Genomic DNA, 12,169 nt, shown 5'->3' with positions numbered 1-12,169 from the left:
GTTGTCACAGAAGAGAGTCATCGGGCCCGATGCATTGGGAATCACCCCTAGGTCGGTAATGAACTCCTTCATCCAGACTGCTTCCTGTGCTGCCTCCGAGGCCGCCATGTACTCCGCTTCACATGTAGATCCCGCCACGACGCTTTGCTTGCAACTGCACCAGCTTACTGCTCCTCCATTCAAAATATACACGTATCCGGTTTGTGACTTCGAGTCATCCAGATCTGTGTCGAAGCTAGCGTCGACGTAACCCTTTACGACGAGCTCTTCGTCACCTCCATAAACGAGAAACATATCCTTAGTCCTCTTCAGGTACTTCAGGATATTCTTAACCGCTGTCCAGTGTTCCATGCCGGGATTACTTTGGTACCTTCCTACCAAACTTACGGCAAGGTTTACATCAGGTTTGGTACCCAGCATGGCATACATAATAGACCCTATCGCCGAGGCATAGGGGATGACACTCATCTTTTCTATATCTTCTGCCGTGGTCGGGCATTGAGCCGTGCTCAATTGCACACCTTGCAATACAGGCAAGAACCCCTTCTTGGACTGATCCATATTGAACTTCTTCAATATCTTGTCAAGGTATGTACTCTGTGAAAGACCAATGAGGCGTCTTGATCTATCTCTATAGATCTTGATGCCTAATATATAAGCAGCTTCTCCAAGGTCCTTCATTGAAAAACACTTATTCAAATAGGCCTTTATACTTTCCAAGAATTCTATATCATTTCCCATCAATAGTATGTCATCCACATATAATATGAGAAATGCTGCAGAGCTCCCACTCACTTTCTTGTAAACACAGGCTTCTCCATAAGTCTGTGTAAACCCAAACGCTTTGATCATCTCATCAAAGCGAATGTTCCAACTCCGAGATGCTTGCACCAGCCCATAGATTAAGCGCTGGAGCTTGCATACTTTGTTAGCATTCTTAGGATCGACAAAACCTTCCGGCTGCATCATATACAACTCTTCCTTAAGGAAGTCGTTAAGGAATGCCGTTTTGACGTCCATCTGCCATATCTCATAATCATAGTATGCGGCAATTGCTAACATGATTCGGACGGACTTCAGCTTCGCTACGGGTGAGAAAGTCCCATCGTAGTCAACCCCTTGAACTTGTCGATAACCCTTAGCGACAAGTCGAGCTTTGTAGATGGTCACATTACCATCCGCGTCCGTCTTCTTCTTAAAGATCCATTTGTTTTCTATGGCTCGCCGATCATCGGGCAAGTCAGTCAAAGTCCATACTTCGTTTTCGTACATGGATCCTATCTCGGATTTCATGGCTTCTAGCCATTTGTCGGAATCCGGGCCCGCCATCGCTTCTTCATAGTTCGAAGGTTCACCGTTGTCTAACAACATGATTTCCAGGACAGGGTTGCCGTACCACTCTGGTGCGGAACGTGTCCTTGTGGACCTACGAAGTTCAGTAGTAACTTGATCTGAAGCTTCATGATCATCATCATTAACTTCCTTCCCAGTCGGTGTAGGCACCACAGGAACATTTTCCCGCGCTCCGCTACTTTCCAGTACGGAAGGGGTGACTATCACCTCATCAAGTTCCACTTTCCTCCCACTCAATTCTTTCGAGAGAAACTCCTTCTCCAGAAAGGACCCGTTCTTGGCAACGAAGATCTTGCCTTCGGATCTGAGGTAGAAGGTATACCCAATAGTTTCCTTAGGGTATCCTATGAAGACGCATTTTTCCGACTTGGGTTCGAGCTTTTCAGGTTGAAGTTTCTTGACATAAGCATCGCATCCCCAAACTTTTAGAAACGACAGCTTAGGTTTCTTCCCAAACCATAATTCATACGGTGTCGTCTCAACGGATTTCGACGGAGCCCTATTTAAAGTGAATGCGGCAGTCTCTAAAGCATAGCCTCAAAATGAGAGCGGTAAATCGGTAAGAGACATCATAGATCGCACCATATCCAATAGAGTGCGATTACGATGTTCGGACACACCGTTTCGCTGAGGTGTTCCAGGCGGCGTGAGTTGTGAAACGATTCCACATTTCCTTAAGTGCGCACCAAATTCGTGACTTCAATATTCTCCACCACGATCTGATCGTAAGAATTTTATTCTCCTGTCACGTTGATTCTCAACCTCACTCTGAAATTCCTTGAACTTTTCAAAGGTTTCAGACTTGTGTTTCATTAGGTAGACATACCAATATCTACTTAAGTCATCAGTGAGAGTGAGAACATAACGATATCCTCCGCGAGCCTCAACACTCATTGGACCGCACACATCGGTATGTATGATTTCCAATAAGTTGGTTGCTCGCTCCATTGTTCCGGAGAACGGAGTCTTGGTCATCTTACCCATGAGGCATGGTTCACACGTGTCAAATGATTCGTAATCAAGAGACTCCAAAAGTCCATCTGCATGGAGCTTCTTCATACGTTTGACACCAATGTGACCAAGGCGGCAGTGCCACAAGTATGTGGGACTATCGTTATCAACTTTACATCTTTTGGTATTCACACTATGAATATGTGTAACATCACGTTCGAGATTCATCAAGAATAAACCATTAACCAGCGGGGCATGACCATAAAACATATCTCTCATATAAATAGAACAACCATTATTCTCGGATTTAAATGAGTAGCCATCTCGAATTAAACGAGATCCAGATACAATGTTCATGCTCAAAGCTGGCACTAAATAACAATTATTGAGGTTTAAAACTAATCCCGTAGGTAGATGCAGAGGTAGCGTGCCGACGGCGATCACATCGACCTTGGAACCATTCCCGACGCGCATCGTCACCTCGTCCTTCGCCAGTCTCCGTTTATTCCGTAGTTCCTGTTTTGAGTTACAAATATGAGCAACCGCGCCGGTATCAAATACCCAGGAGCTACTACGAGTACTGGTAAGGTACACATCAATTACATGTATATCACATATACCTTTGGTGTTGCCGGCCTTCTTGTCCGCTAAGTATTTGGGGCAGTTCCGCTTCCAGTGACCACTTCCCTTGCAATAAAAGCACTCAGTCTCAGGCTTGGGTCCATTCTTTGACTTCTTCCCAGTAACTGGCTTACCGGGCGCGGCAACTCCCTTGCCGTCCTTCTTGAAGTTCTTCTTACCCTTGCCCTTCTTGAACTTAGTGGTTTTATTCACCATCAACACTTGATGTTCTTTTCTGATCTCCACCTCCGCTGATTTCAGCATTGAATATACCTCAGGAATGGTCTTTTCCATCCCCTGCATATTAAAGTTCATCACAAAGCTCTTGTAGCTTGGTGGAAGCGACTGGAGGATTCTGTCAATGACCGCGTCATCCGGGAGATTGACTCCCAGCTGAGACAAGCGGTTATGCAACCCAGACATTCTGAGTATGTGCTCACTAACAGAACTATTCTCCTCCATTTTACAGCTGAAGAACTTGTCGGAGACTTCATATCTCTCGACCCGGGCATGAGCTTGGAAAACCATTTTCAGCTCCTCGAACATCTCATATGCTCCATGTTTCTCAAAACGCTTTTGGAGACCCGGTTCTAAGTTGTAAAGCACGCCGCACTGAACGAGGGAGTAATCATCAGCACGCTGCTGCCAAGCGTTCATAACGTCTTGGTTCTCTGGGATTGGTGCTTCACCTAGCGGTGCTTCTAAGACATAATCTTTCGTGGCTGCTATGAGGATGATCCTCAGGTTCCGGACCCAGTCCGTATAGTTGCTGCCATCATCTTTCAGCTTGGTTTTCTCTAGGAACGCGTTGAAATTGAGGACAACGTGGGCCATCTGATCTACAAGACATAGTGTAAAGATTTTAGACTAAGTTCATGATAATTAAGTTCATCTAATCAAATTACTCAATGAACTCCCACTCAGATAGACATCCCTCTAGTCATCTAAGTGAAACATGATCCGAGTTAAATAGGCCGTGTCCGATCATCACGTGAGACGGACTAGTCAAGATCGGTGAACATCTCCATGTTGATCGTATCTTCTATACGACTCATGCTCGACCTTTCGGTCCTCCGTGTTCCGAGGCCATGTCTGTACATGCTAGGCTCGTCAAGTCAACCTAAGTGTATTGCGTGTGTTCCGAGGCCATGTCTGTACATGCTAGGCTCGTCAACACCCGTTGTATTCGAACGTTAGAATCTATCACACCCGATCATCACGTGGTGCTTCGAAACAACGAACCTTCGCAACGGTGCACAGTTAGGGGGAACACTTTCTTGAAATTATCATAAGGGATCATCTTACTTACTACCGTCGTTCTAAGCAAATAAGATGCAAAAACATGATAAACATCACATGCAATCAAATAGTGACATGATATGGCCAATATCATTTTGCTCCTTTGATCTCCATCTTCGGGGCACCATGATCATCTTCGTCACCGGCATGACACCATGATCTCCATCATTGTGTCTTCATGAAGTTGTCACGCCAACGATTACTTCTACTTCTATGGCTAACGCGTTTAGCAACAAAGTAAAGTAATTTACATGGCGTTATTCAATGACACGCAGGTCATACAAAATAATAAAGACAACTCCTATGGCTCCTGCCGGTTGTCATACTCATCGACATGCAAGTCGTGATTCCTATTACAAGAATATGATCAATCTCATACATCACATATATCATTCATCACATCTTCTGGCCATATCACATCACATAGCACTTGCTGCAAAAACAAGTTAGACGTCATCTAATTGTTGTTGCAAGTTTTTACGTGGCTTGTATAGGTTTCTAGCAAGAACGTTTCTTACCTACGTAAAACCACAACGTGATTTGCCAATTTCTATTTACCCTTCATAAGGACCCTTTCATCGAGTCCGTTCCGACTAAAGTAGGAGAGACAGACACCCGCTAGCTACCTTATGCAACTAGTGCATGTCAGTCGGTGGAACCTGTCTCACGTAAGCGTACGTGTAAGGTCGGTCCGGGCTGCTTCATCCCACAATACCGCCGAAACAAGACAAGACTAGTAGCGGCAAGAAGAATTGGCAACATCAACGCCCACAACTGCTTTGTGTTCTACTCGTGCATAGTAACTACGCATAGGCCTGGCTCATGATGCCACTGTAGGGGATCGTAGCATAATTTTAAAATTTTCCTACGCTCACCAAGATCCATCTATGGAGTATACTAGCAACGAGGGGAAAGGAGTGCATCTACATACCCTTGTAGATCGCGAGCGAAAGCGTTCCAATGAACGAGGTTGACGGAGTCGTACTCGCCGTGATTCAAATCACCGATGACCGAGTGCCGAACGGACGGCACCTCCGCGTTCAACACACGTGCGGTGCAGCGACGTCTCCTCCTTCTTGATCTAGCAAGGGGGAAGGAGAGGTTCATGGAGATCCAGCAGCACGACGGCGTGGTGGTGGATGTAGCGGGTCTCGGCAGGACTTCGCCGAGCTTCTGCGAGAGGGAGAGGTGTAGCAGGGGAGGAGGGAGGCGCCCAAGGCTGTTATGTTGCTGCCCTCCCTCCCCCCCCCTTCATATACGCCCCCTGGGAGGGGGGCGCCGGCCAGAACCCATCTGGAGGGGGGGGGGGGGCGGCCAGGGGGGATACTTGCCCCCCAAGGCAAGTGGGGCGCCCCCCCACCCTAGGGTTTCTAACCCTAGGCGCAGGGGGGAGGCCCATGGGGGCGCCCCAGCCCACTAAGGGCTGGTTGCCCTCCCACTTCAGCCCATGGGGCCCTCCGGGATAGGTGGCCCCACCCGGTGGACCCCCGGGACCCTTCCGGTGGTCCCGGTACAATACCGATAACCCCCGAAACTTTCCCGGTGGCCGAAACTTGACTTCCTATATATAATTATTCACCTCCGGACCATTCCGGAACTCCTCATGACGTCCGAGATCTCATCCGGGACTCCGAACAACTTTCGGGTTTCCGCATACTCATATCTCTACAACCCTAGCGTCACCGAACCTTAAGTGTGTAGACCCTACGGGTTCGGGAGACATGCAGACATGACCGAGACGCCTCTCCGGTCAATAACCAACAGCGGGATCTGGATACCCATGTTGGCTCCCACATGTTCCACGATGATCTCATCGGATGAACCACGATGTCGAGGATTCAATCAATCCCGTATACAATTCCCTTTGTCAATCGGTATGTTACTTGCCCGAGATTCGATCGTCGGTATCCCAATACCTTGTTCAATCTCGTTACCGGCAAGTCTCTTTACTCGTACCGCAATGCATGATCCCGTGACTAACGCCTTAGTCACATTGAGCTCATTATGATGATGCATTACCGAGTGGGCCCAGAGATACCTCTCCGTCACACAGAGTGACAAATCCCAGTCTCGATCCGTGCCAACCCAACAGACACTTTCAGAGATACCCGTAGTGTACCTTTATAGTCACCCAGTTACGTTGTGACGTTTGGTGCACCCAAAGCACTCCTACGGTATCCGGGAGTTGCACGATCTCATGGTCTAAGGAAAAGATACTTGACATTGGAAAAGCTCTAGCAAACGAAACTACACGATCTTTTATGCTATGCTTAGGATTGGGTCTTGTCCATCACATCATTCTCCTAATGATGTGATACCGTTATCAATGACATCCAATGTCCATAGTCAGGAAACCATGACTATCTGTTGATCAACGAGCTAGTCAACTAGAGGCTTACTAGGGATACGTTGTGGTCTATGTATTCACACATGTATTACGATTTCCGGATAACACAATTATAGCATGAACAATAGACAATTACCATGAACAAAGAAATATAATAATAACCATTTATTATTGCCTCTAGGGCATATTTCCAACAACATGGGCTTGGCGTGAAAATTTCTGACAACCGTCGCACTTTTTCACCAACTCTTCCGCATCCGCATGAGCCGTCAGCAAATAGAAGCCATGACGAAAAGCTTTGGCTACCAGGGACTTTGAACCGGCGTGGTGACCACAATCTCCTTCGTGGATCTCATGCAAAATTTCACGGCCTTCTTCAGGAGATACACAACGCTGAAACGCCCCTGTCACACTGCAATGATGTAACTCGCCATTGACAATAGTCATGGACTTGGACCGCCTGATTATCTGCCCGGCCAAGGTTTCATCCTCAGGTAACTCGCCCCGATTCATATACGCCAAATATGGGACCGTCCAATCTGGGATAACATGAAGCGCCGCCACCAACTGAGCCTCCGGAACAGGAACAGCCAAATCCTCTTCTGTTGGGAGCTTGACCGACGGATTATGTAGCACATCCAGAAAGACGTTGGGTGGAACCGGTTTACGTTGGGAACCCAAGCAACTCAAAGCGTCCGCTGCTTCGTTCTTCCGCCGGTCCACATGATCGACCTGATAACCTTTGAAGTGACCTGCAACAATATCCACCTCTCGACGATATGCTGCCATGAGTGGATCCTTGGAATCCCAAGTACCAGACACTTGTTGAGCCACCAGGTCCGAGTCACCGAAGCACTTAACTCGGCTTAGGTTCATCTCCTTAGCCATCCGAAGACCATGGAGTAAAGCCTCATATTCAGCTGCATTGTTAGTGCAAGGGAACATTAAACGGAGAACATAACAAAACTTATCACCTCGTGGGGAAGTTAATACGACTCCAGCCCCCGAGCCCTCCAATTGCCTGGACCCATCAAAGTGAATAGTCCAATAAGTATGATCCAGCTTCTCTTCTGGCACCTGTAACTCTGTCCAGTCGTTGATGAAATCCACCAACGCTTGGGACTTGATCGCTGTCCGAGGCATATACTTTAATCCGTGAGGCCCAATCTCAATAGCCCACTTAGCAATCCGACCAGTCGCTTCCCTGTTCTGGATTATATACCCCAAAGGAGCAGAACTGACCACAGTGATCGGATGACCCTGGAAATATTGCTTAAGCTTCCGGCTCGCCATAAAAACTCCATACACCAGCTTCTGCCAATGCGGGTACCTTTGCTTGGACTGAATAAGTACCTCACTGATATAATAAACCGGCCGTTGAACCGGATACTCCTTTCCGGCCTCCTTGCGCTCCACCACAATGGCCACACTAACAGCCCGGGCATTAGCAGCCACATATAACAACAATGGCTCTTTATCAACAGGAGCAGCAAGGACCGGCAGATTAGCCAGCTGCCGCTTTAAGTCCTCAAATGCTTCATTGGCGGCGTCACTCCAGATGAAGTCATCCGTCTTCTTCAACATCTGATATAAAGGGACGGCCTTCTCACCAAGGCGACTGATAAACCGGCTCAAGGCAGCAATCCGGCCTGCCAGGCGTTGAACATCATGATACACTTCGGTTTAGCCAAAGAAGTTATAGCCTTGATTTTCTCCGGATTAGCTTCAATGCCCCTGTTAGACACCAGAAAGCCCAAGAGCTTGCCTGCCGGTACACCAAAGACACACTTGGCCGGATTAAGCATCATTTTATAAACCCGGAGGTTACCAAAGGTCTCCTTCAAGTCATCAATCAATGTCTCCTCCTTTTTGGATTTCACCACAATATCATCCACATAGGCATGAACATTGCGACCGATCTGATTATGAAGACAATTCTGCACACAGTGCTGATAAGTCGCCTGGGCACTCTTGAGCCCAAAAGGCATAGATACATAGAAGAAGGCTCCAAAGGGAGTTATGAAAGCTGTCTGCTCCTGGTCCTTAACTGCCATTTTGATCTGATGGTAACCGGAATAAGCATCCAGAAAACTCAAACGCTCGCAACCCGCCGTCGCATCAATGATTTGATCAATACGAGGGAGGGCAAAAGGATCTGCTGGACAAGCCTTGTTCAAATCTGTGTAGTCCACACACATACGCCAAGTGCCGTTCTTCTTGAGTACCAGCACCGGATTAGCAACCACTCAAGATGAAACACTTCAATGATAAACCCAGCCGCCAAGAGCCTGGCTACCTCCTCACCAATAGCCTTGCGTCTTTCTTCATTGAACCGGCGAAGACCAGTTTAAACTTGGGATCAACATTAAGTGTGTGCTCAGCGAGTTCCCTCGGTACACCTGGCATGTCAGAAAGCTTCCACGCAAAGATGTCCCGGTTCTCACGGATGAACTCGATGAGCGCGCTTTCCTATTTCGGATCCAAGTTAGCGCTGATGCTAAACTGCTTGGATGAATCGCCAGGAACAAAATCAACCAGCTTAGTCTCATCAGCCGATTTAAACTTCAAGGCCGGATCATGCTCTGTAGTGGGCTTTTTCAAAGAAGTCATATCCGCCGGATCAACATTGTCCTTGTAGAACTTCAACTCCTCTGTTGCACAAACCGACTCAGCATATGCCGCATCACCTTCTTCACATTCCAAAGCGATCTTACGGCTTCAGTGTACTGTGATGGTTCCCTTGTGACCCGGCATCTTGAGCTGCAGATAGACATAACAGGGCCTTGCCATGAACTTAGCATAAGCCGGCCGTCCAAACAGGGCATGATACGGGCTCTTGATTTTCACCACTTCAAAAGTCAATGTCTCTGATCTTGAATCATGCCCATCCCCAAAAGCAACCTCCAGAGCTATCTTACCCACTGGATACGCCGATTTACCAGGCACCACACCATGGAAAACGGTGTTGGACGGTTTAAGATTTTTATCTGTTAACCCCATGCGACGGAAGGTTTCATAATAAAGGATATTGATACTACTCCCTCCATCCATGAGTACCTTGGTGAACTTATAACCTCCAACCTGAGGTGCCATCACCAATGCCAGATGACCCGGATTATCAACCCGAGGTGGATGATCCTCTCGACTCCACACAATGGGCTATTCAGACCAGCGTAAGTAATGGGGCACCGCCGGTTCAACGGAGTTCACTGCCCTTTTATGAAGCTTCTGATCGCGCTTACACAGGCTAGTGGTGAAGACATGGTACTGCCCACTGTTCAACTGCTTCGGGTTGCTCTGGTAACCCGACTGCTGCTGCTGCTGTTGATTCCCCTGGTGATTATAACCACCTTGGTTGCCTTGATTGCCTTGATTGCCATGTCCGCTTTGATTACCGTGAAATCCTGAACCGGAACTGTTTCCACCATAACCCGGCCCATGAGATCCGGGGCCTGAACCGCCGGCCGGTCCATGATCATTCCGGAAAAAATCTGAATTTTTGAACTCCCGCATAATATAACAATCCTTCCAGAGGTGCGTGGCCGGCTTGTCCCGCGATCCGTGCTTTGGGCAGGGCTGGTTCAACAGGTAAGACAGGCGCTCCGAATTGGGACTTGGTTCTCCTCCACGCGGGGGCGGTTTACCCTTACGACGCTGACCATTACCCTGCGCATTGGTGTTAACCACAAAATCTGAACTGTTATCCGCCTTACGCTTACCGCTGTTTCCATGACCCGCCGGGTTATGCTGGTGCCCTTTGGTGCTGCCGCCCTTCTTTCCCTTTCCTGTCTTGTCATCATCAGATTCAGGGTCCTTGGTACTATCAGAGTCGGCATACTTCACCAAGGCTGCCATAAGAGTCCCCATGTCATTGCAGTGGCGTTTGAGCCGTCCCAACTTCAACTTTAGAGGCGTAAACCGGCAATTGCCTTCCAACGTCAAAACTGATGTATCAGCGTTGATGCGGTCTGATGAATGCAAAATTTCTGAAACCCGGCGCACCCAATGGGTTGTTGATTCTCCTTCCTCCTAGATAGAGGCAGCCAAATCCACAATTGACATGGGCTGCTTGCACGTGTCTTTGAAATTCTGAATAAACCGGGCCCTTAACTCGGCCCATGACTCAATAGAGTTAGCTGGTAAGTTTTTCAACCAAGTGCGTGTCGTTCCTTCCAACATCATGGTGAAGTATTTAGCACACGCCGCATCATCCACATCCAGCATCTCCATCGCCATCTCATAACTTTCAACCCATGACTCGGGGGATAAATCGGCAGTGTAATTCGGCACTTTACGTGGGCCTTTGAAATCCTTGGGCAGTCGTACGTTGCGCAGCGCTTGGACGAGACACGGCACCCCCAACGAACTGGAGGTGACTCCTGGTTCCACCGAAGTTGTTGGATGAACCGGAGTAATTTGGCGGGCTTCATGTTGTGCCGCTAACTCGGCCTCTCGTCGTGCCCTAGCACGATCCACCACATCCTGAGCATCACCACTGCCGCCTGCCGGGTTATGACCACGAGGCGGATTACGATTCCGCGCACTGCTAGACACGGCCGGTTCATCCATATGTCTGCTATAACTCCGGCTCGGGCGGGGAGTAGAATGAATCCTTTCGCAGCTGTATGAATAAGCCTGTTGCTGAGTCAAGGCTGTCTGAAGGAGCTCTCTGGCCCATCGCGTCTCCACCGCTACAGGGGACTCACCGTCGACTGGGAGGGCCGCTAATCGTGAAGCGGCTGCGACTATGTTATCCAAAGGGTTGGAGTAATGACCCGGAGGCGTTGGCACGTGTTGGGACGGGTTATTCTGAGGTGGCAGATCCATTGCGCGCGGCTGAACCGGCGTCCCCGTCCCAGGTGCTTCGACCCAGTTTACCACTGGCTGGTTGCTGGTTCCTGCTCCTGGCATGTTGAAGAGATTCCTGGCTTCGTAAACCGGGGGCAGGTGAGATCGGTACCTTCTCCTCATTACTTCATTCGATGCGTTCTGGTCCAACATAAGCCGATAAGACTGTGCATCTAACTCGGCCTTCCTTGCCGTCATCCTGGCGTTTTCAGCGGCCAGGTCTACCTTGGCTTGTACTATCTGATCCTTCACCTTCGCCACTTCTGCATTGTGCTGGTCCTGATTCGCCGGGCTGACTTCGGCCGCTAGCAGTGTTGCCAAGGTGTCGAATAAATCAGACAAAACCTGAACCGGCAGTGGCGCAGGGCCTCCTGCCCCAGCTGCTGTCGCCGCTGCTGAACCGGAGATCATCGCCGCGACGGTCGAAGATTGCGGCGCTGACTGTGTACCGGCCATGAAGATTGCAACTCGGCTTGGCGGATCAAAGGGGTCCGGAATACTGTCGCCATCGGAACAGCCCCCAAACCGGCCATCCTGCAGCTGATACAATGACTCGGTCTCTCCAGTAGATGACTCGTCACCGGAGTAAACGACGATTTCACCACCATATTCTGATCTATCCTCAGATTCCACTCCGTGGATGACTCCCACGAAGGCATCCTTCATAGCTGGCTTAACTTGGGCAGATCTCGCACGCTGAGCCGTTTCGACGATGTCGGTGCAGATGTCTGGCTCAGGGCCCGGTTCGCC

Source organism: Aegilops tauschii, chromosome 1 (genome assembly GCF_002575655.3).
Source record: "Aegilops tauschii subsp. strangulata cultivar AL8/78 chromosome 1, Aet v6.0, whole genome shotgun sequence".
Classification (NCBI taxonomy): Eukaryota; Viridiplantae; Streptophyta; class Magnoliopsida; order Poales; family Poaceae; genus Aegilops; species Aegilops tauschii.
Note: the sequence above shows the minus strand (reverse complement) of the source record.